This window comes from Hesperophylax consimilis, chromosome 6 (assembly GCF_061612785.1).
Source record: "Hesperophylax consimilis isolate HC1 chromosome 6, BYU_Hcon_1.0, whole genome shotgun sequence".
NCBI lineage: Eukaryota > Metazoa > Arthropoda > Insecta > Trichoptera > Limnephilidae > Hesperophylax > Hesperophylax consimilis.
The window spans coordinates 34247555-34274976 of NC_142841.1; the positions used below are offsets into that span (position 1 = coordinate 34247555).

General features: G+C 32.8%; 1 long non-coding RNA gene across 1 annotated transcript in view; it reads right to left on the reverse strand.

Annotated features, from left to right (window-relative positions):
- LOC149423249 (uncharacterized) overlaps positions 1-24876 on the reverse strand; it is a 105820-nt gene extending 80944 nt beyond the window's left edge. The window contains exon 1 of the long non-coding RNA XR_016302311.1: positions 24611-24876. This is a non-coding gene — a long non-coding RNA (uncharacterized LOC149423249). The remainder of the gene's footprint in view (positions 1-24610) is intronic.
- Positions 24877-27422: the final 2546 nt, after the last annotated feature.

Consider the following 27422-nt stretch of genomic DNA (forward strand, 5'->3'; position numbering starts at 1 on the left):
GTTGACATCGCGTCCAAAAAACAATGTATCTAATTTTCTTTTACTTAATCAAAACCAATATTTCCTCTGAAATTAACAGATTTGTAAGTAGGCACTAAAATACCTACCTTAATTACATACCATAAATATTTATATTTTTTTATAAGATAAGGTTTTTTATGCATAGCACAAGGGATAACAATAATTAGTCGCCTGAAATATCCATACAAATTGAAAATATCTCCCGAGTAAAAATAAATGCCGCCGACTTTTCTTATTTTTTCAACTTTCCAATCTAACTGACAATTGTTATTGTGTATACTTCAAAATCCCATCTTTACTTCAAAATAAGTGATCTTATAATTTTGTAGATTTTGTAAGAAGTTAGGCAGAACTGCAATACTACGAATCTTTTTTTTACGAACTAATATTTTGCCTTCCCCTTTTATACACGGTGTCCGGAAACTCGTAGTACAAGCGGGAAACTGGAGAATCTACACCACATGGGGAACCCAAAAAAACATAAAGTTTTTTGATTTGAGCATTTTCAAAAAAAAAAAAAAACCAAAAAAAAATATTTTTCGGCTATTTTAGGGTTAAAGTTTTTTTCTGGTGTTTAGGGTTGAATAACAGATGTTTTAACCCTGCAGAGCAGAAATATTTTATGATTACACCGGGTTAAATGAAGGGTGATTTCAAAATAATGCTTCAAATCCGAGTTTCTTCATTTGTTTTACTTTCAAATAGTTTTAATTAGTTGGGTACTTTGATCTTCAGTAATAATTTATAAGAATTTGATTAAAAAAAAAAAAAAAAAATCAACTTCAAACTCGATTTACTCGATAACGAAAGCTTAAATAAAAAAAATATATACTACAAAATCGACTCCAAATGTGATGTAGATTCACCAGTTTCCCGCTTGTACTACGAGTTTCCGGACACCCTGTATAACATCACCCAATTGATACTTGATCCCCTTATTCACTTATTCGGCTTTTTTTCGGTTTGCCGCAAAAAAATAATAAATATTTTCCTAGAATTTTCTATGGAATGTAATATCTTTCGAGATGGGGAAAGATCTATAAAAGGCTTTATGTGTTTTTTGTGGGGCAACTTTATGTTATTTTGTGGTTATTACTACTGTATAATGTGATCACAATTTGTTTTGCTTGGAAAAACCCTTGTCTGCAATTTATATGATAGTTTATTTTTACTGCGATTCTAAGCGATAATCGTAACTAGACACTAGTTCTATGGGAGTACTGCACGGAGAAAAATGATTATTACTTAATTATTAAGAATCTTTTCAAAATATTCATAATCCGGTTAAAAACGGAATTGCAGGCCTTAACGAATGAATTAATTAAGTTCCTGATAAGCTTTTAGAAAATAACGAATATATTATCACAATGTCGGAACACGTATTTGGCATTATATACGAAACCCACAGTGAGTTTATAAGATGTTTGACACAACGTATGAAGCCTACAGTGAGTTTATAAGATGTTTGACACAACGTATGAAACCTACAGTGAGTTTATAAGATGTTTGACACAACGTATGAAGCCTACAGTGAGTTTATAAGATGTTTGACACAACGTATGAAACCTGCAGTGAGTTTATAAGATGCATGTGAAATCTACAGTGAGTTTATATGATGTTTGGCATTACATATACAATTTACAGTGAGTTTATAAGAGGTTTAGAACTACATATGAAAAATACAGTGAGTTTATAAGAAGTTTGACATAACGTACGAAACCTACAGCGAGTTTATATGATATTTGATACTACTTACGAAACCTACACTGAGTTTGTAAGGTGTTTAGCAATACATATGAAACCTACAGTGAGTTTATAAGAGCAGTGAGAGATAAAGAGCAGGGAAAAATCCCGGTAACTTAACCACCATATTCGTATTGTCTAGTTTTCTTTTATATCATGCTTGCATTTGGTATCTAGTCTGAATTCTTACGGACTGAAAAGGGAACAAAATTTCAACTGGTGTAGTACTTCTCGCTTAGATTCGTCTTCACAGAGACAGGTATCACCGTCATTTTCTTAAATCTTTTCTTTTCATTTATTAGTAAAAAAAGGGGTATTAAATCACGAGATATCTAAAAACTACCCCATCGCCAACGGGAAAACCTACCCCTAAAGGTAGAATTTTGATATTTCTTTATGATATGGTGCACACTTGTCCTTACGAAATAAGAAAATAATTATTGTTTACTTCCGATCTCGATAAACTCTGCGGGAAAAACAACGACGGGAATTTGAGCTAGTTCAGCGTATAAATATATTGAGTTGCTCATAAAAGTTAACATTCACTCTGCATATAAATGATATAACAAAGAGAGCTATAAAAATGCTTGGTTTCATATGCAGAACGGCGAGTGATTTCAAGTCACTCGAATGTTTGAAAACATTGTACACTTCTTTAGTAAGAAGCCAGGTAGAGTATTTATTTATTTATTCAAAAAAACTGTTTTTAACATAACAAACGTACTCTGCACATCTCACTAGGGCATTCCTGTATCAAGATGTGCAGCTTTACAATTATATCATTTAAAACAATACATATATGTTAACTTAACACATTGTAGTCGGGCGCTTCAAACAATAGAATCTAGCCTATAGCGGGTGTTTTTCGCGAATAGTGCAAAAATATATCGCTTCAGCTAAATCTTCACCAGAATGGGCAGACAAATTATCGGCGAATATTTCCTCATCACTTTCGTTATTATCTGAAGACATTTTTGAAGAGTAAAAGAAAATATCAATTAAATAAATTCCACTAAAAAAACACGTCTGTTTTGTAACTCTGTATATCATAACTCATAACTAAAGCACGTGTATATTAGCGACACTCTATCTTCACATGTAACGAGTGCCGGGAAAAGTCATTCAGGAAATGATTATTGTAATAACATCCTCCGGATTATCTCATAAGAGTAAAGGTCCAATGAATTTATAACACTTTATAAAAATATAATAGGTACTCATATTCCCAGTACAACTAATGATCTTTGAAATTTAACACGATTAAATTGCCTAATTATTGCAAGAGTATGTGTGTACATACAAGAAACAACGGCTTATCTTTTTTTGTTATATGTGTGTGTAGTTTGTAATGTCTTCAAACGTTTAGATTTAATAGTCACGGGAAATAATAATAATAATTTACCTTCCTCGCCTTTGAAGTGGAGCCGGCGTAAAGGGTATTTTTACCCGTCCCGCCGATAAGCACCAGTCGGCCGCGCGGGTAAAAATACCATTCCCGCTCATAGTGTGTTAATGTAATAATAACATTAAATTTAAACCTAAAAAAGAAAAGTTTATGACACGGTCGTTTCGTGACCGGTAGACAAAAATAAACAAAAACTTTATTAACAAATGTACGAAAAATAAAAACAAAAATGTCAACAAAAGAAGCATTGGTAAGTAAGTTGACAACAATAATATTCTTCTGTTAACTAAAGTACAAGGTACCTGTGCTGGCTTACCAGACACAAGCGTAGGGTAACCATACTAACAATTACAACATGGATAGTATGAATAATAAATTATAAGAAAAAATAAAATAACTAAATAAAAATAGGTAAATAATAACCGATAGGTAAGTAAATAATATTAATAATAATAATAATAATAAATATTACACCTTTAAATTTATACGATGAGAATGCCAACATTTTTATAAATCCTAACCAGGAATTATTAGATTCCTGGTCAAATAAAATTTTACACGCAAAACACTTCAATTATCTCAACCAAACGTATGTTGACAAAATTTCGTCAAACAAATGGTTGAGTATTGGAGAGTTGAGCGCAGAAATAGAAGAATTTATGCTTGCCATTCAGGATAGAGTCATTAATACTAAAAATTATAGAAAGCATATAATCAAAGATACAAATCAAATTGATGATTTGTGTAGAAAATGTTTGGCTTTTCCGGAAACTATAAAACATATTATATCGGGATGTTCTATATTAGCACCGTCCGAGTATATATTTAGGCACAATCAAGTTTTAAAAATAATTCACCAAAATTTGGTAATTAAACATAACTTGATTGACTGCCGTAATGTAGTACCATATTATGAATACGAACCAAATTCATTTTTAGAAAACGAATTTTATAAAATATATTATGATAAAACTATACTAACAGACCGAGCGATTAGTCATAATAGACCCGATATAGTTTTACATGACAAAATTAAAAAAATAACTTATATCATTGATGTCGCTATTCCAAATTCCTGTAATATTCAAAAATCTGTTAGTGAAAAAATAAGAAAATACACAGATTTAGGAAATGAAATAAAAAGAATTTGGCATTCTCAGACTGTAAAAATATTACCATTCGTTATTTCGGCTACTGGCATTATACCTAGTTCTCTCATTAAAAATTTAGGCGTATTAGATCTATCAAAAAAATTATATATAAAGATGCAAAAGTCGGTAATTTTGAATACATGTAGGATAACAAAAGATTTTTTTAAATATTTATGTTGAGGGATCAGTAGGATTTTTTTTTTTTTTTTTTTTATTGTTGATACATTTTTTTTTACAATATTTCATATTTCAATTTAGTAATGTTTTAATTTATTTATAGGCCCTGTTAGAAGTTCTACCGAGCCGAACACTCTGATATGAAAATATCTGGAGTCGGTGAATTATTTTCCCATTTGATCTCTGGTGAGTTGACGTGTTGTTCTTGTATTCTTTTGTATTTATTTTTCTTATATAATGCACTCACATAATGTTGATTGACTAGATCAGAGGTCGGCAAACTTATTTGCCAAAGAGCCAAATATGTACAATACAACGATTTAAAAAAAAAATAAGAGCCAATTATAAAAGCATTATAATAATCAGTTAAGTATTTTAATATAAAGTATCACACTATTACGTAATTATGATGTATTACCTATTCAAATATTAAGTTGAGATATAATTTTTTTATTTCAAACGAATAAACAGGCAAAATGAGAAATTTCTTACAATCAAAATGATCAGTTTTGTAAGATTTAAGTAACGTAAAATATTGTACAAAGAAAAATTTAAAAAACATATTAAAAATAATATATATTAAACCATGACAATGACAATCATAATAAGTACTTAATGCGAACCATGCCCTTGCATCTCCTTCGAAAGTTTGAGTAAGTCAGGTTTGTATGTTGTTGTTCTAATTTTAGGCACGATTCCAGGTTGTCATCAATAAGACGACTTCTCAGTTTACTCTTGATAAAGTTCATGCTTGAAAAGATTGTTCGCATGAATATGTAGAACCGAAAAGGGATAGTACAGAAAAAGCGAGTTTTTTCAGCTGGTCATAAGAGTTGGGAATACTATTCCAAGCGTTGAATATGATCATGTCTTCCTTCTCTAGGTCTTTCAAGGTAGACCACTTGTGTTGTGAACTAAGCTCACATTTTTTCTTCTCCAGTATTTATAAATCAACACAAAAACGTTCAAATTTAGAGCTCCATATTTAGTAGTGCTTGTCAATGAAAGAATTATTTTCTTGGCGATGCTTCAGCAGACTCGGAAAGTGAAACAATGTTTCCCTTGCAAAATCTTCAGCAAAGAGGGATAATTTGTTTTCAAATAAAACGACTTCTTCTAACATCGAAAAAAATGATTTTATTTAGATGAGACGTAACGTCTACCATGAAATAAAAGTTTTGAATCCACTTATCGTCTGCTAGTTCTGGATAGTTAACACCCTTCTCAAGGAGAAATGCTTTGATTTCTGTAAACAGCAATTTGAAACGCTTTAAAACGTTCCCTCTTGATAACCAACGTACCTTGTTATGAATCAGAAGATCACTCTCAATTTCAACTAAAAATTCTTTGAATTGGCTATGATTAAGAGCTTTAGCTAAAATGGAGTTAACAATCGTAATCACCAATTCCATAACCTTACAAATTTCTTTTGGAAATGTCTGCACACAAAGCGCTTCTTGATGAATGATGCAATGGTAAGCAAGTATCTCGTGATTATTTTTTTCTTTCAAAAGAGAAACAAACCCCTTTCTGTGGCCGGTCGTACTTTTGGCCCCGTCTGTTGAAATCGACACAATTTTTTAGAGAGAAATTTGATGTTTATCCATGCATCCAATTACAGCGTTTGCGATATCCTCTCCACGCGTCTGACCTTTGAGTGGCAATAATCCTAAAAGTTCTTCTTTAGGACCTGAATGAGAAATAAATCTTACAAAAATCGAAACTTGCGCTGCATCATTTATGTCACAAGACTCGTCAACTACTATTGATAAAGCCTAAACCAATTTTAGATCTTCGATTTGCTGGATGGTTATATTCAAAGACATTTTAAGTGTTCTATCTTTCACTGTTTTGGCAGACAACGGAACTCTTTAATTTTTTTTTTAATTTCTGCCTTGTTCTTAAAATCCCGAAATAGTTCTTCGGATGCCTTTACAAAACAACTTTTAATGTAAGTTTTTAGATTCTCACGGCCAAAAGCATTTTTGTTGTTTGTTTTTGGGGTGTTGCCGTGTTGCGCTAACTCTCACATCTTCGGATCTACCTGATCTGCCCTGATGATGGACACTGCAACGCTGTCCGAAACGTCGGCTAAAGAAGGAATTAGCGCAACACGGCATAACACCCCAAAAACAAACAACAACAAAAAACTTTTAATGTATTCGCCGTCTGTGTACGGTTCCTCAACTGCTTTCTTCCTTGCATTACCGACAGGATATTTATTGCTAAATGAAGTGTGTTTATTTTTAAATGTCTCTCCAAATTTCACTTCTTGTTATGCGCCAATTTTTCCTTACAAATAAGACATGTCGGAAGGCCATCTAAGTTTTGAATAAACGCGAAAGTCTCGGTCCACTCAACTCAACAAGCCATGTGAAATAGGGGACCTATAAAAAAATCTCAAAATTTTTTTTTCCGTCCCCAATACTAAATAACTACCATATTATAATATAATTTTTTTCCGACACCAACACTAAATAAATAACATTATAATATAAATGATTATCATATAAAAATATCAAATAAATATTAAATTAATGATGTAAATACCTGTAGAATGTGCAGCTGGATGGAAAAAAACCCTTGTAACACGTGCGCGACAAACGTGACTGGCGAGGTGACTGCTATCCAACGAAAACCAGACTTATTGAAACGCGAGAAGAGTCTACCTCGCACCGCGCACCCCACAGGCGTCACCCGCTGATACCATCGGCGCGTCTTGCGCGCCTTTCCGTGAACTTTTGCGCGGGAGCCGCACTTAAGAGGCTAAAGAGCCGCATGCGGCTCCGGAGCCGCACTTTGCCGACCTCTGGACTAGATGATCATTTGTGGAAAAGTGTGTGGAAGGGTTTAGTTTTTCCCATGGGGAAGATTTAACCCGGACAATAAAATCGGAAGTAAATAATAATAAAAAGTAAGTACGTAAATAAATTAGCTAGATAATAATTAAAGTAAATAATAATACGAGAATTAAGTAGATAGTAATAAGTATAATTCGCCTATTTGGTCCCCATTGTATAAAACGCATTCTGACAATATTGAAAGGGTACAGCACAAATTTCTAAGATTTATTAACTTTTAACTGAATATTACAATTAAAAATATTAACTATGTTCTTTTGATGAAACAACTTAACTTAATAACGCTACCAGATAGGCGGATCATCTCTGACCTTGTACTTTTAAATAAAATTATTAATAATTCCATTGACAACCCTGAAATTCTCGACAAAATAAAATTTTACGTACCGACTAGAAATACGAGGCAAAGTGCTACATTTTTCTGTGATAATTTTAAAACCAACTATGAAGCTCATACACCTATAAATAGACTACATCATTTTGGCAATAAATTTGGGAATATTGTAGACATGCCTAAAGATTCCGTATTAGTTATAAAACAAAATCTTTTTAATCATTTTACTGAGATGTATTAATTCACAACTCTGTAGTGAATACATTTTTGTTTTTATATGTATATGTTCCTTAATACATATTTAGCTTTCCGTAATCCACACTATTAATTTGAATTTACCTTAATTTAACCAAAAATCAATATTTATTGTAAACTATATAACACAACTGTATTACTTGTTAACTACTTTTGTAAAAGTCCATTAGGGCGTAAATAAATAACTAACAAATAAATTAAAACAATTGTCTTTGTTAACGAACCTTTGTATACAATTGTATAAAACAAGGTAACTATCCGCTTTCTGTTTGTGCGCTTAGTTCTTCTAAACTATGCAATGGAGTTTGATAGGCTTTTCACTATCATTTAGAGAATTTCTTCCGGAAGGCTTATGTATATAATACATGGATATTATATTTATTGAAAGTAGAGAAAAGATCAACGCCGGGTACACGTCAGCTAGTTTTTTTTCATTATTTATTATTATTAGTTATCTTTCATTATTTCCCATTCATTTGTCTACCATATTTTTGCTGTAATTGCACCTACCTACACTGTAGGTACACTGTATACTGTCCAGTGGACAGTATATTATAAAAAATCAAACCTATAATAAAAATCTCAATAGGATAAATGGCCTTAAAAAGTCAGCGATATGTGAATGCAGTGCAGTACAGACCACCGAACATGTGGTCAAAGAATTCCCGCTGCATTCATTCCCCGGCGGGATTGATGTGGTCCACTGGGCGACGCTTGAGGTCCTAGACTGGCTCACAAACCTAGATGTTTCTCTCTGACCCTCCACCATACCAAAGAAGAAGAAAAAGTGGGTGTTTTATTTCGCAGTTTAACAATACACTCACAAATTTATTACTTTATAAAATTAAATTCTTGGCATATTCAGAATCGAATTACAATTCCACGTACATTTGCATTTTAGCTAAAAAGTGCGATCATGTGTTAATCTTTATTTTCAAAAACACTGCGGTTAGTTAAAATCGTTTGGTTAAAATTCCATTGAATGAGAAAATTGTTGTGATCTGGAATATGTACTGTATACAGTCTGTAATGAGACTGTTAATAGAGAAGATGGAGGTTATCTCAATAGTTCTTGGTATCCGGTAATTGACGGATACACCAGAGCTAAACGAAGAAAACCACTATAAAAAAAATATACTTTAATGTCAGCTCAGAGGGTTGGAGCTGGCAACACGGTATCACATCCTCATATATAAGCTCACATTTTACCACAACCTCAAATAACACATCTGCCCTGATGATGACACTGCAATGCTGTCCGAAACGTTGGCTAAAGAATGAGTTAGCGCAACACGGCATAACATCCCAAAAACAAATAGCAAAAATACTTTTGGCTTAAAAAATATTTTTGAAAATCTTAAATCATATTTTTATTTATTTATTGACGCCCTATTGGGCTTTTAAGTACATAAAAATTACAAATTTCATTTTTAGCCACAGTATAAAACAAACAATAGTAATCGAAATAAAATATAATGATTTCTCATACATTATTTAAATTTAAAAAGTGGTGGACTAATTTGGCTTTAAATGTATTGAAGATTAAATTAAATATGTCAGCAACATCACTTAGTTCATTGCCCAACCTATGTATTCTTTCTAACACAGAATTCGTAGCGAAGTTATTGTTGTAGAATAAAATATTCCGTCTAGTATATTTTGGAGGTATATGTAAAGATAGCAAGTTTATAGTGTCAGGGCAGTCTAACCTTGAATGAACAATTTTATATATTTATTTATTTATTGGATGATTTTTATAGCGCCGCTTTTGCGAAATATCACCTCAGGGGCGCTGTACAGTTAATGCAGATATTACAAAAAAAAAATATAAATATTACAAATTGAAATTGAAATTAAGTTAAATAAAATGAAGTACAGAAACAGGTGACACGGAGATGGAGAATCTGCTGCAAGAATCCTAGGTGGTGAGGAAACTGGACCAGCTGCTGCAGCGAGAGAGTCCACCGCGTCCACCAACAGTGCCAGCACGAGGTTCGTCATCCTTCCAGGTATGTGTCTGCTGCTAATAGAGCGCTGACACAATGTCCCCTCATGGATTCCAGACCTTGGCAGCACCGCTGTGACATTCGACGAAGGTAGAGGATGGAGACTCTGCAGCAAGAATCCCAAGTGGTGAGGAAATTGGACCAGCTACTGCAGCGAAAGAGTGCACCGCGCCACCAACAGTGCCAGCACGAGGTTCGTCATCCGTCCAGGTATGTGTCTGCTGCTAATTAAGCGCTGTCACAGTATCCGGCGCTGTCACAGTATATTGACGGCCGGCGTGGTCTAGTGGTATACGCTTTTGACTACAGATCCGAAGGTCGCGGGTTCGAACCCGGCGTGCGCAAATAAATTTTATTTTGATTAATTTGTGTTATTTCACAATTAATTAATTTAAAATAATATATAGTATATTTGCGGCACGTTCCAGAGTGGAAGATACTCTCAGTATCGCCCTGGTGTAAGACCACCATTCAGAATTGAAACGTTGCTTGAAATGGCTTTAGCCGTGTTTGGTGACCAGATCTGAATAGCCAGGTACTTCCCCACCTTCCTCTTCCCCATCTCCCTCCCCTCCCCAATACCCTCAGCCTCACAACATACCCCAATTGGGGATGCCATAGTCTCACTGGCTCCAGACGGGAGCAGTTGGGACTCTTGTGCGGTAATACTGTAAAAAAAAAAAAAAAAAAAAATCCTCACATAGATAACAAACCTTGGCAGCACCGCTATGACGTTCGGAAAGTCCATTTCCTTGTACACTTGTTTCTGGTGATCATGTTAGTGGTGCATTGTTCCGAAATAAAAGGCGGCGGACGGGATAATAAATCACCTTGGGCACTTGTTAGGGCTTTCAGAGTTTCCAAGAATAACATTGAAAACATCTGGCGTACCTACAGTTACCGATTCTCGTCCCAAGTTCAACTTCAGCGAATTTAGAATATTTTTAGCACAATTTTCGATTATTCATTTTTGAAACACTGCACTCTAGTCACATTACTATTAAGTTCTGATTACTAATTGGTAAGTTAATTTAAAATGTTGATTCACTGATTTTTAAAATAACTTCAAAGGGATGTTGCCTCGTTTCCCTTGAAAATACTAAAAAACACAAAGCGGTTGGAGACGGCATGACGCGTCCAGCTGCCACAAAGGGCGCTACTCAAAAAAATAATAAAATAAAAATATAATCAAATAATATCAAATATTTTTCGCCTTTCAGATAATTTCGATAAGTTAAGTTTACTGGGTAAATTGACATAATTGATTTCAATAATAGGAATACCAATTTTGAAATTAATAAAACGTAAAAATTTATTTTGAATTTTTTCAATTTGTAAACAATGAGAGTTGAAATGAGGACACCAAATGGTTGCATTGTATTCAACCTGACTTCTAACCAGAGACGTGTATAGTAATTTTATAGTTTTTATGTTATTAAAGTCTTTAGCGATTCTGAGAATAAATCCAAGCATTTGTAATCCCTTACTGGTAATGCTATTAATATGATTCAAGAAGCGTAATTTGGAGTCAAAGATAACTCCAAGGTCATTAAATTCAAAAACTCTTTTTAGATTGGCATTGTTAATTGAGTAGTCGAATAATAAAGGGGTTTTAGATCTATGGAAACTGATCGTTTGGCATTTGTTGATATTAAGATGTAATTTGTTTACGATGCACCATTCATAAAGTTTATTTGAGTTAATTTGTAGAGTTAAACAATCAGAAGAATTACCGATCGATTTAAACATCTTTAGATCGTCGGCGAATAGAAGAAAGTGAATATTATCGAAAATTAGTGACATGTTATATTAGTCTGTAATAATGTTATAAATAAGCATGACCGAAGAATCTTGTTAAACGCAATTGTTTTTTTTTGTCTCAGAAAGTGTTTAGTAAGGGCCCGTTCCCACTACCGTTTTCAAATCGGAGGCGGGTCCCGTTTTAAAAACGGATGCCCTAGTGGCCGTAGTGGATGTATGGAGCTGTTCACACTTGTCCGACACGATTTGAAAACGGATCCGACATTTTTTGTCGGATGGCTCGCCTACGCAGCGCGTCCGTTTTCAAATCGTGTCGGAACACGCTCGCTCATAGTGTTGTATGGAGCTGTTCACACTTGTCGTCCAGTCGTTCCGGCAGAGTCCCCGCCAAACCCCGACCCCTCCCCGCCCGCTCCCTGTCGCAAGGAAGCAGGCACGCTGCGTGCTTGTATTTGGTTATTTTGTTAAGTAAATAAATCAAAACTACAATAATGGATAAGGAAATAAATCCCGAAAATTTAATACCGCTGGTCGAAGAAAGAGTATGGTAATATTTTATCTTTAACCAAATAAAAACAAAACACTCGGTGTACACAACTTTTGTACATCAAAATTTTTATTTTTATTTTTTTAAGTTTACTTTTTTTAAATTTTAAAGCTTTAATGAGATGCACGGAAGAGCTTATTATTTTAATAAACACATAATAAAAAATATTTGAGTTGTTATTGTTTTCTTACTTTAAAATATCGATAGCCTTTCTTCAGGACAAATGCACTTTCTCAATTTTGTATTTTGATATGTTAAGTTCTCTGAAACTCATTCCAGTAGATGGTTAAAGGAAGTGATAGACATTCTCTTAAGCCATTAAGCGCCCTTGAGGTGATTTTTCATGGTGAAAACGGCGCTATATAAATAATCCAATCATTATTATTCTAAAATAATTAAAGAACTTTAGTTCATCACTTCTCAACTCACCAATTAACACTTGGAAAATTCCTACAGAAAATCATTCGGCTATGATTGGGTGTACCCAAAATTTTCTTTTCACTTTTTTCCTTCTTTTTAATAAGTACAACATGACAACAAGAGCTTCATCGTCGTTCATTGCGCACCATTACTGAAGAATGAGCAAATAACATGTTTTTGTTGAATCGACAATTATTTTTTTTCGTAGAGTATGGTCAGTTTTTAAAACGGATCCGTTTTTAAAACGGTAGTGTGAATAGGGCCATTGGCCATCCGTTTTTAAAACGGGACCCGCCTCCGATTTGAAAACGGAAGTGGGAACGGGCCCTTAATGTTATGTTAGATAGACCATTAATTTGTCCGTTTTTTTAAATTGCACAATTTTTACCTAGTACCTACTCTAATAAGTAAGGACCAAAAATATGTATGTCTTCAACTGATGTTGGGTAAATATAAAAAAAAATCTAATATATAATAAGTTGATATTTTAAATGCTATAATTTTAAATTTAAATAGTAATTTTCATTAAATACCACTAATTTTAAAATTCCAAATTTTTATATTTCTTTCTTGTAAAGCTGTTATTTTTCATAGTTTTTGCAGAGTTCTTAGAAATTTGAATATAGACCTTCCTCTTATTTTGAAGAACAAGTGTGCAAAATTACATCAATCTCGGAATAAACTGTAGATTTGTATAAAAACAGGCCACCCGCCCGCCACAGACACTCCGCCATATACAAATTTAAAGATATTTGAGATTTATAATTATCTTATTACTGTTCCTTGATAATGACACTGTTTGCGAAACTAGTAGGCGGCGTATAGTGAATAATATTTTTTAAAACATGAAAAATGAGGTAGTGTAGGGTAAATTATAGGGAGTTTACATCTCCCGAAAATAATAACAGCATTACTTTTATGTTAACATTACATGTGAGACTGGTAACACTGTAAGCCTGCGCGCGATACCTCGCGCGGCAAATATTTCATTCTCTCTCCAGTGGTCTAGCCGCCGGTTTAGCTCTAAATCTCCTCTAACGCACGCGATCTGTTTTGTTCATAAAATTATTGTGACGTGAGTTTTATTAAAATAAAAACTAAATTGAAAATTTCCGAATTCTCATTTTTGCAAACCGAGAGTAATCACGCAACCTTGGATTCTGCGGATTGGAGAACCACAGAATCAATCATCCAACAACCCATTTAAATTGGCGATAATCACAATCCTCCAAAGCAGTATCATAGTCCATACGGACGAGCCGCACAGTGTACGTGCGCCGCTCCCAACTAGCAAATAAATAATTAAGCCATCAAAAGGAAAAAATAAAGAGTTTGAAATAAATTATGAGCATACTCGTGTATTCGGGCCTTCCCATCAATATGGAAGAAATTGTTAACTTACTTGCTAGTTGGGAACGGATCCGTCTAAATATTAATAACTTCTTTCGAAAGTGACCCTAAATATTTACTTCCCAAACTTCCTCAGTCACTTTTCCTTTCCTTCCCTCACTTCACTCTACCTAACCTCAACCTACATTTCGTGCATCCAAAAACATTTTCCATTTTGAAAATAATAATAATTGGATAACTCGTATAGCGAAGTTTTTGTGAAAAATGATTTCAAGCCCGCAACCTGATTTATTTTTCTCAAAGCTCAACACGGGGCCTAATCTGTATCTTTCGGGTTAACATACCATTAAATTCGTGGTTAAACCTTTCCTTGCCGATGCCTTACACTGAGTGAACATCGTCTCTAATTACTAAAATATCTCTGTATACATATATATATATATATATATATACAAACTACGGGTTTCTTTTTTTAGGAATTCCTTGGCAATACATTTATGCATTGCATGAAATAATAATAGCATATAAATATTTACCGAGTATATAGTAAGGGGAGAGTTAGTACAGGTTTGTGACGTGGCTAAACCGGACGTACGGATGTTGTGAAAGATATTTAGTCGACCCTAGCTGTCTAAGCTACCACTTTAAAAAATGATAACTATTTTTTAATCAAACTATAATCTCTTTTCCCTAAATTCTGAAATATTATCCTCTTCGGGGGATCTCACGGTCCATCAACTCAACTTAACCAAACTAAACTCAACCTAATCCAAACTTTTGCATGTTAATTAAGACCCTAAGCTGCGTACTTAAGCTGTGGGTTTCTCAAAGGTTTGCATTAATTGATCTAAAGTTTGCCCTAGGGTTTATTTTGAACTAGGTAATTATTTTGTCCATTGATATTTTTAATTTCCTACGGTCAAGATATTTTGTAGAAATATTGTGTTACATAATTAGTGCTTCTCAATAGAAAATAAAATAATAAAAAAAATGATTCAGTATTCATTGATTATTATGTACTATATTTATCTCCTTATTCACTTCTTTTCAAGACTTTTATAAGTATACATTGTTATGGGTAAGTTGTTCAGGATTAAAATAAAAAGGTTTAGTAGATAACATAATAAAATGAGTAACTAACTAACCATCACGCTGTTTCCCGCAGGGATAGGCGGAGAGGACGGACCGCCAAACAACTCGGTCTTGGCACACACTCCTTGCCTCAACCACATTCATACATCGTCTCATACATACTCTTCTATTATTCTGACTCTTGACATGGCCCTACTAAGTATCTGATTCACATGATCGTGCCATGTCTTCCTCGGGCGTCCCCGACTTCTGCTATCATTCACATTCGCGTCTGAGTATGCACAATAAAAGCAGATACAATACAAGTTAAAATTGATAGTTCTGTTCTACAAAGGAGTTCAATAATTGTATATTATATCAAGAGGAAAAAATAAGTACTTAAGGTAACAGTATAGTAACTTTGTTAATATTTATAAAAATAAACGTTTTTTTCGTAAAGCATGTTTGTATACAGCAAACCCTTATTACGCCAAATTGGGTGTTTTACAGAATATAGATAAATTAATATAGCAATAAAAGGTGCACTGTTATAGTTTTGTTGGTTTAAGATGGAAACTAATTTTGTACATACAAACACTCGCAATCTCTGCCCTTACTAAAGTACGTGACAAAGATTGAAAACTGAATTTCTAACATATATTAATGTAATGTTTTGTTGTACTTCACGCGCAGAACACTGCCGAAATTCTTGAATTTGATACACAAACTCTGTGTGTTGTCACAATTATACCTTTCAATACCAGAGTTCTTTCTCAGGAACATGAAAAAAATAATATCTCTTGATTTTGTGAAACAAATCGACCCTATTTTGTGTATCGATTGTGAATGATATTCCTTGTGGCGTCTATTTTTTCTATTAGGTTGAAATTTTTTTACAGCGACAAATACCGTAAATATAATTTCGTTTTGGCTGTTTTGCATGGACTGGAATCCATTATTATTTTTATATTATCATTTTATTTAGGCATGTTACACTGAAAATGTAAATGTTTCAAAATTCATTTCGTGTAGGTTTGTTTCCTTAATAATTTATTTGATGCCTTAAATAATTGAAAAAAACTAAATTATATATTATGCACTAAATTTTTTTAATTAATTACTAAAGGCTATTATTAAAGTGTGGTCTGCATGTGGAAAAAAGCGGGATGTTCAAATTTCGAAAACAAATAATGTATAACATTTGTGGATTTCAATAATATCAAGAGGTGGAATCCCATACATACCATAAAGTACATACCATAAAGTACATACATATATGTGACCGTATCCATTTCTGATTTTTCTCTTTCAGATTTTCGTTTAGAAATCGCTAATATTGTCTTCAATAATTAAATATTACAATTTGAGGTTTTACTCAATAAAGTTATTCAAAAAAATAAATATACATACATACCTTCCTACCCGTAAAAACAAAGTTTTTTTACTGTTAATTTTCGACCTAGTTGCCCTCTTGGGCCGGCTAGTAGCCAATTTTTGTTGTTGTTTGACTGTAGGTTAAACCTTCCTTCCCAGGGCCTGACTCTGATATTGGTATGAACTTTAAAAATATCTTTTAAAGCATAAGTGGGTTCATTTCAGCTTCCAAGATTTTCTTTCCCGAAAACAAAAGTTAAATTAAAATAGATATCTTTTAAAACTAGCTGTACACCACCACTATTGTTGCTGTGGCTCAGTCTGTCGTTGCAGGTAGAGAAACAACAGCGCGTATTGCTTTTACATCCAACATATGGCGCTGTTTTTTCAAAAATAACATATTCAATCAATTCAACAGATCTAAAAATTGCAATTGAACTCATGCAAATTGACTTTAACCAACTTTGTAAATGGTCACATGATGCAGGACTATTAATAAATGCTAAAAAAACCAAATTTATGCATATAAGATCACCTAATGCCAGATTTCAATTTAATCCTAATATTATTTCTCATAATTTTAATTGCATCCATAAAAATATCCCGACTAATTGTAAATGTGAAAGCTTAGAATTAGTTACGGAATATGTCTATCTTGGTGTTACAGTAGATTGCTTTTTCAAATGGGACAAACATATTAAAAAAAACTGTAAAATACTCAGATCAATTGCTGGCAGAATGTACACATTAAATTTTTTCCTATCAATTGAAACACTTAAAATAATTTATATGTCAATGGCAGAATCTATTATAAGATATGGATTAACCATATGGGGAAATACTACTATAACCAATCTGAAACAAGTTCAAGTTGTACAAAACGCAATTGTAAAATTACTAGTCGTCCCTAATATTTTTAAATAGAGACATAATACACCGTTGCTGTTTCAAAGTGCCAAAATTTTACCTGTTAAGGCTATTCTATGGCAAAATATTATAATTCAGTATATATTTACCCCGCAGCATAAAGAAAAATTAGGTCATAAATAGAGTACGAGATTCACAAGCAATGACGGGTTAATAGTTCCGAAATTTAATAATAAATACGGACAGAGGACGTTTGAATACAACATACCGAAGATATTTAATTTATTACCTGACACTATAAAGCAATGTAAGCAAAGATATTAGAAGAACGAGATATGCTATGTTGGCCGCCGGACCGTAGGCGGAGTACTACCCAATTAGGGTACTTTGAACGGTATCGGGACGTGTACGCACAGAAATCTGTTCTATGTATTAGTGCGGATACCTTAGCGTAAGCGAAGGTGTGCAGTAGTATTGGTGAACAAAACCGGCGACACTCGGCAAAATAATTCCACACAGTATGAACTGCTCATAGCACATCTCGTTCTTCTAATATCTTTGAATGTAAGTCTATGAATAAGGTTAAATATATGGTGAAAAATTGGCTATCGGAAAACAAAATATTTACTTTAATATGTATGAAAAATTGTTAGTAAAATTGTTGATTCTGTAGATATAAGATGTAAATTATAACTTATAAAAATGTATATGTAACTAAACTTTAAGCACCTGTTGACAAGCCAATTCAATTGGCTTAGCAGGACTTATTTGTTGATATGTATTTTTTTATTTTTTTTTATTACATTTCTATTACCTTATATCACATTAATAAAAATATATTAACACGCAAAAACGAGATTCGTGACCTTGGGGTGATCTTCGAAGCAAATCTCTCTTTCAAATCCCACATATATGACATTGTCTCCCGCGCCAACAAAATGCTTGGATTTGTTCTTCGTAATGCGAGATCATTTACTAATGGAATTGCAATACGGAGAACATATGAAGCGCTTGTCCGCAGTATCCTGGAATACAGCTCCATTATTTGGGCCCCTTCTGAACAAAACCATATCTTAGAAATAGAAAAAGTACAAAAAAGGTTTATGCGTTACCTGTATATGAGGGAATATACATACTATCCATTCATGTATCCATCCTTGTTCTTAACAGGAATGCTCGATTTCAATAAATTAGAAGCCCGCAGAAAAATATTTTTAGGCAAACACTTTTTCAAGTTAATCTCTGGTACAATACATAATCCGCATATGTTGAAAGAGGTCAACTTTTATGTCCCTAACAATTATACTCGAGGGAGATCCCATGCACTCTTATATGCTCCGAAAGCGAGGACTTCTGCCTATCAGAACGCGCCAATAAACAGAGCGACTCAACTGCTTAACGATTCTGCATTAGCCATCGACATTTTCAATGTCACCTACAGACAATTCAGTAACTATCTTATAACGCATGTGACAAAATAGTAAAACTGCCTGTGTAAACCTTTTAATTTGTAATCTTCTCCATGATATATTGGTGTATAACCGTTTCATGGAGAACATGAAAAAATAAATAAATAAATAAATGTATTAACTATTTATTAAATAAAAAATGTCACAAGTGACATCTATATATATAAAAAAAACACGCGTATTCGAATGCAACGTCGCGTCGCGTCTCGCGTCGCGTCGCATCGCATCGCGTCGCGTCGTATCAAAATTTCAAAGCAATCAGTGAAGAACTTTCTGAGATTTAAGATTTTGAACAAACGAACTTTTACATTTTTATTTATATTGATAACAAATTCAGGGACTATACAAAGCGGTTCACGACGTATTAGACCTTAGTGCACTTAGAGATGTGGTGGAACGCAAATCAAAATCGAACAATTTGAATTAAGACAGATCATGAAATTACAGAAAATGAATATATTAGTATAAATTAATCTACTCTTCCGTGTGTAAAATATTATATTCTTGAAAATAATTTAACAGGGGCAGACGTAAAAATACAAAGATGAAGTTTTATGACTAATCTAAAATACATTTTCCTTTGATGTGATTCAAATCAGGTTCAATTTTCAAGGACGGAAACATTTTCCCAAGAAATAAATTTTTTTAATCAAATTAATGAAGTCGCGGCAGCACTTCTCCGGGAAAATCTCTCCTAATGCCCATTCCTCTCTTCGTTTAATTGGGTAATATTTCGTCAATGGGGAGATTAGATGATACCTAACAGAGATTACACCGATAGCCCCACTTTGTTTAGGAATGATTAATCCTGTTACGATATCTTATCTAATAAAAAAAAGATTTTTATAAATAGATATGTTTTTTGTGGTGGAATATCCATTCTGAAATTCAGATATTATATCAACAAAATATTCCAGCAATTTTGTTAAACTATTCATATAAATGATCAGGAGGTTTAGCGGGGACGATCGATAAAGCCCCATGTCGATACGGTATTGACGATAAAGCCCTATGTCGATACGGTATTGACGATAAAGCCCTATGTCGATACGGTATGACGATATCCGAGAGTCGGTAGACGAAAGCTGCTGCTTTCAGCGAGGCCTAAGCCTAGGATAAGCTGTCAATATGCACAACGTTTTGGATAACGTCATTCGTTATGCAAAATAACCGGCTAATCAATGAATGGAGGTGAAATAATCAAGCCCTTAAGTTGAATGAAATCAAATATTATAATAAATTAAAAAACATATTGAGAAATATGTTTGAAGTAGTTTTCTATTTGTACTTTAAAAAAAAAAATTTTTTCTAATCATTTTGTATTATAGTTATTATTAGTATTAACAGGCAATTGTTTAAACCATTTAACTCCAATATATTTATACAATTGTTAAATAAATCATTAAATAAAAAATAATACTAATAAATCTAAATTAAATAGAACAAAACACTGAAAAATAAATAGGTGACCATCTTAATTGGGAATTAACTATATGGGAAAAATATTATAAGTATAATATTATTAATTCTATATTTGAAATATTAGATTGACAAATATGATATAAAACAAATAGGTTAGGTTAGAGGCATTATCCCGGTAAGACAGAGGTCGTTGGTCCGATTCTCAGTTGAGACCGTTACCTTTTTTTCTGTGTCTTGTTCTGTTTCATTTAGATCTATTAGTGTCATTTTTTTCTTCAATTATTTATTAAATTGATTGCTGTAACCTTCAAAGAAAAGTTATTCCAATAAAAATTGTAAAATTAATTTGAATTCCTTATATACATTTGATAAATTTAAATCTGAACGAGTCTTGTAACTGCTTTCAAAAACAGTATTATTTAATGTTGAGATAAGATTAAAAACATAGTATCCATTTGTAATAAGGAAGTTGAGTCCATTTTTTTTATTTTTTTTTATCAATGTTCGCAATACTGGTATTTTTTTTAAAAGTTTGTTTTCATAATTAAATTAATTCTCAAAGTTATTAGTAATTTTATTAAGCCCGCCAAAACGAGCGCAATCCGAGCGGTAAGAGGCGGGGTGTGGTGTGACGTCATTCGAACTGTGAAAACCACGTCGCTTAAGCATTTTGTATGGAAAAATTTTTAATTCTTCAACAAGGAATTCCAGTAATTTTTTTACCAATGTTAACCGTCTATTAGAATTGATGTTATTAAAAAAAAAGAAAATTGATTAAGATTTCATAGTTAAATTAATATTTTAAGTTAGAATATTTGCTTTTCCCGCCCGGTACGGTACTTGTACGGTATTGCCTCGCTATTTGTTGACTTGCCCCACGCGAATTCAGGACCAGCGCGCAGAAAAGTAAAGACCAAAAGTAAAATAACGGTTTACAGCCCAGTTCACTGTGAGACTTTTCTGGGCGGCCGGCGGCCTGAAGTGTATCACATGCTATGTGACATGTATAATAATAAAAACTTCTAAGTTATGCAATAAACAACATATTATTATAAAGCACTATACGAATATGTATCTTTAGAAATCCATTTCATATAATAATAACAACAAATACGTACATATATTTGACAAACCCAAATAAATCTTTGGCCTATACACCTCTCTCATCTAAACCGACCATCTCTCATGTAATAGAAAGAGATGCACCATAGGTGATCCGTTGTACGTACAAGTCACGACACATGTGACGTCAGAATTCTTTCGACCAATCGTGGAGCGTATACAGTCTATTGCTATTGAATGCTTTTTCAAGAACGTTTAACTAATTCTAAGAATAATAATATAGAAATATATTTATATATTTAGAATCGATATTTTTTGATCTACATGAACATATTTTTTATAAGTCAAAATATTTTTCACTCCTTATTGAATTTCAAGTGGCAATATTACACTTAACCACTCGAGTGCTCGTTTCAATAACTGGAATATGAGTTGGGTGATTTGCGATCGAGTTGAAAATTCTCGCCTTCATTTAAAAAAACATACCTCTGATTTTTAATACTAAGACATATAAATTGATTACTGTACTATATAGCCAATAAATTTGCCTATATTTTATTGTTTATTTTATATTTTGAGAATTTATGATAAAATTATTAAAAAATCGTAAATGCGCGAGTAAAAAAATGGCGTGCGATCATTCGAGACGTTTTGCAAACTCGATTCAATATACCGAAAATCACTCCAGTGGATAAGAAAAAACATAATTTCTCCTGATGAAAATTACCTTAACAGAGAAAAAGTTGAATAACATAAAAACTGAACTTGCTTCGACTTCCTTACAAAATCTCAACCCCTCTTATTAAAAATCTCCGACTATTACAAACATTACATCCAGATAACTACGAATATCATGTTTCTTGGATAAAATGGTTTTACTCTGACAACGGGACCATTATGATTACTATTTTTATCTGGAAAATCGATAAGTTCTTGAAACACACTCAATCACACATGCATGAATTTGGCAAATTGGTATACGAATTGATCATATTATAAAAATGGTTCAATCATTAGAACTCGTTATAGGAAGTTTAGTCTTTTCAAAAATATAACTTCCAATGTTTTTTAAATGTATTTATTTGTATAGATAATGCCAGTCAAGGGTTGTTGTAACGTTGTTTGTTATATTTTAGTTAATCACCCTCGTGGTATTAGAGTAAGGCATGGAGCCGAATTAAATCGCAAGAAGGACGTAATGCAAATTCACTAGAAATTATATACAAAACTTTTTTTTAATTTTTATTTTACGTTAGCTCTACGCAGGTGGCGCTGAGGAAAATAATTTCCCTATGGCCTATGTTAATTTATCTTAAGGAGGGTGTTTTTTAAGGAAAATAACGAGAGGATGTTCTGGGAAGGAAAAAGGTATGAGGGGTGGGTAGGAATCTGGAGGTCAGTGTGTCCAGGAGTGATGAATGTATGAACCCAACCCTCCAACTGCGGCGATGGATCGAGATAGTCCGGCTGGAGAGGTCAAAAGCCTTCCTCAATCAGTTTCTATCGATTTGTCCCGCCACGAGAGAGCCATGTCAACACCTCAATAAACCTCACCCCATGAACCCGGACACCCTGCTAAGTCACTAAACGTAGCGAACCACTCGGGGTAGGAACATGAAAGATCAACATTAATATATCGGGACTCCGACTGATAATTTACAATTTTATATAAAAAAAGCAAGATCAAAAAAGTTCTTTCACTTCAACAATTTCAATTAATATAATAAAAACTCATAATCTATTAATTCTTAGTCTAAAATTAATACACCTCAAAAATTATACCCGTAGGTAAAAAACAAAAAATATTTTTGTACATAGTTACTGTGAAAGTTCTATCCACGTTCTGTCATTGTTTCAGTTCTGTCGTTATTGCAGTTCTGTCAAGTAACTAGCCTATAATGATATAATAACAGAACTTGAATAGGACATCCACAGAACTCGCAAATAAACGTTGAAATTTGTTCATCAATTGTTCAAATTCTATGAAACAACCCATCCTAATAATTAAAATTTAATTAAAAATATAGAATCGCTATATTGATCGCTAGACCGTTTAAATTGTTTCATAAAATCACTGTAGCCATTTATAAAAAGAATTGATAATCCCGAAATAAACCTGTAATAAACAGTTTAAGCAATTTAAACTTCAGAATAATTAAAAGTCCTGGCAAATTTAGGTAATCCATCATATTATTAAATAATTTTATTAATGCAGTTTCGCAATTTGCCATAGATTGTCGTGTTCACACTTTCAGACCTGAATTAAAACTAGCAATGGTAGCCAAACTATATATTAAAGTAGACATATATAAGTGTTAATCTGTAGAGTTTTTTGACGAATTTTGGGATAATTATTTTTTTATTACTTTCGATGTTATTGCTACATTAATTTAAAATAACAATAGGTCTCGGGGTATATTAATAAATTGCCAAATCTTAGATTATGCTAAAAAAATATCACATTTTATTTATTTACAACAAAAATTATATAAAAAAAATTAAAGTAATAAAAACCAATCTACATATATAATACTCTGTGAACACCTCAGCACAGGTTCTCCTAGTGAGGTGTTGACTAAACATTTATAATTAACACCTTAACAGAACAGTTACTGATTGTTTTAAACTCTACTACCATGTTTTATATTGGAAACATTTTTGTATTACTCGCATATACCATCAATTTACCCATAAACTATATAAACAAGCATAGATATTTATAAACAAAATACCTTCAAAGCTTACATTTTAAAGATTCGGTTTAGGTTACACACAAGAATTGCCCTTTAAAATACAAAAAGGGCTGCCTTCTGAAAGAGTACTTAAAATCCAAAGGAAAAATGTGATTTTTGTGTTTAACCTAACAATCACCTTTTAAAATACAAAGAAGGGCTAACTTCTGAAAGAGTACTTAAAATCCAAAGGAAAAATGTGATTGTTGTGTTTAACCTAACAATCACCTTTTAAAATACAAAAAAGAGCTACCTTTTGAATAAATTAAATTAGAATTTTTTTTTGCTCAAGTTTTGGAGGAAAACATTCTGAAATCTATCAATTTTTTTTTAAATATACGTACGGAAATAGTCAATTCTTTTACTCAGTGAGAAAGTTAATTGTTTTAAAAATCGTAAAAAAGAAACGTTTATTTTACATTATGCATTAGGTTAAGATTAGAATTAAGGTATTATTATTTTTTGTTAATCAATTTTTCCCGCAATACATTTCTCAGAAAAAAATATTTATATCAAAATTAAAAAGTAACAAGTAAAAAGTAAAAGTAGTACAAAAGTAAAAAGTAGAAGCGTCATATTTACCTATTCCATTGAAGAAATATTCCAATCGAGACACTGAAAAACTGCAGCCTTAACATGTTTTGTTATACTTATTCCATTAAAAATTTTATTGCATTACAATTTTTCTATTCAACAACACTTGTGGAAAATAATAACCGATTTAATCAAAAATCTGTTTATTTATTTCAAACTTTCAATCTGTCACATCAACGTAAACACACGTCAAGTCGAATTTAGAATTTGGATGTTTGAACAGATTTGCCGATAAAACACAGATTCCGGGAATATAACTGTAATGACGTGCTCCCAGGCGGAGATCGGAGAGAAACTGAAAACTGAGCCTGTGGTAGTGGTACAGATTGTAGCGACTCCCTCTATCGGACGTGAAACGAAACAACTAGTTCAATTTTCCGCGTCTCACATTTTCCTCGTTTATCTCCAATCAGGAACTGATTCGATTTGCATTTTGCCTACCGACAGGATATAAAAATAGAAATCGGTAAAATTTGTTCAAAAATAATAAATATTTTTAGGTGCCTAGCAGACTTTTTGACATTTGTAAATTGCCCTGATAATAGTCATCCACCGATAGGAGAAAGGGGACAAGAAGAATGTTAAAATGAAAATACTTGATGTGTGATTGGTAGTTTTTAGAGTTCTAAAATAATTAAAGCCATTTTGTGATACCTAGATATAATTTGAGATTTGTATAGTTTGAAATTTTCAGGGCCAAAAGTATTAGTGCAGTTTGAAGGGCCGATACTTCCCGTGTGATGGGGGTAGGTACCTGGGAGGGGTCTCATTGTGTCCGGAGGGTCGTGCCATTTTCAGTCGTTACCACGTTTTGGTCCGGACTACACCGGAGCTTCGCCATCCGCACATTTCTTGAAAATAGCCGTAATTCTTTCATCACCACCCAGCGGTCCTTCCAGCTGAAATTTGCGACTTGTTCCTGTGGGACTACCTGAAAGAAAATGTTTTAAGCTTTGGCCTTACACATTGGAAGCACTCAAGGATCGAATTCGGAGGAAATCGTCGCTATACCCATCGAGATCGCCTTCATCATCTATCTGATGTCATCTTCAAGACTTGGATGCATAAAACGGCATGATTTACCGAATAAAATTAAATAAACCCTATATCATTAAGTTTCACCGTTTTATTTTTAACAGCCCCTCAAAACTGCACTGTCTTTTTGGTTTTTGAACGGACACAATTGACTTAAAACGAAAAAAAAAATTCCACGTGTCGTCACTGGTTACTCGGCCGAGTAACTATTCAGTCCGGTACCAACTGGTTTTTACATGCTTTTAAAAAAAAAAGCTTTAATATCAAAATTTTATTTACATTCTTGTATTCCAAATAATTTTTCTTTTAATTTTTTTTAAACTAATAATAAAGATACACGAATTACAAATAAATATAATACAGTTATTAATTACATAATATATTTATTTGACGTACCCTTATAAATAAGCAGGGCTTGTGTGTATGAGGGGTGTTATTATATTGGTTTAAATTTTATATGATTTAGTTCAAGTGTTCAGAATACTTTTTAAGGTGGCTTTTATATTTGTATGCATGTTTCTAATTTTTTCTGGTAATGAGTTAAAAAATTTAACTCCGAGATATTTATGATTGAACTTTCCTATTGTGTTTTTACATTTCGCAGTAGGTAGTATTGAAGTTTGTCTAAGATTTCCGTTATTTTTAAAGAGTGCAACTTTATTTGAATATTATTTTTATAATTTTTGTTGCAAGGTAGAAGTATAGTGCAAGGGATCACTAGTTAAAGTAGTCAAATACGTCCCTTGAATAATTAGCAGTTGTGGAGAAAAATGAGTACGGCGTCCTTTATCAAGCCCCTGTTAAAAATGTGACCATTTCCTGATAAAATATAAGTCATTTAGAATATATCTGAACACGTGTTCACGCAAGTGGCCCAATCCAAATAAATATGATGTACGAGATGCGACAATATTATTATTTTTAAGAACACGTTTTCCGACTTCCTCATAACATATTAATGCTTTACTGATAGTTTGTTATGAAATTTGTAAAATCATACATAACATGCCTTCAATCCCGTTTTTAACAGAAAAACGAACTTGAACAGAGTTTTAATAAATTAACAATATTTCATATCAGGCACGGCTTTGCCGGAAAAACATGGAACGAACAATATCATTATCACACTTTTATAAGTCGTGTTGCACGCTCATACGGCGAAACATTGGGGTGTCAAGTTCCATGGCTCAGGTAAAATAGTTCCGTAGACCTTAAATTCCAGTTAAAAATATTTTTTCCTACAAGTTTTCACAAATGGAGAATTTTCATGGGGAGATTTTCTATGAATGCAACACAAGACTCTAATGACTGGGGTTTGCCCGAGGCTCACGTTTCAATTAATTCCTATGAATTTGTAACTGTAACACCTTTTTTCTCAGACCGATACACACGGATATGAGTTATTTATATTTAAAAAGTACCTATCAAATAAAATATTTTACGAAAAACGGTTTAAAAATTTATAAAACGTTTATCAACTACAAAATTATAGGCAAGCAAAGATTTAATTTTTTTATACTTGAGTTAGTAAATTCCCGAGGGATTCAATGAGAAACATCTAAGATTTTAGTTATAAGAGTTAAATAAAATAAACCCCGCTAAAATATATATTTTCTAGACTTGCTAGAGCAAATTCAACCGTAGGTCAGTCCAATACGCTGGACCGCGGGCTCAATAAATTTGTACACGCTTTCTTCACATACGTCGTTACGATTCCGACTTATTTTAGGGTACTGCGTCGTCTTATGTATTTAGTTACAATTCA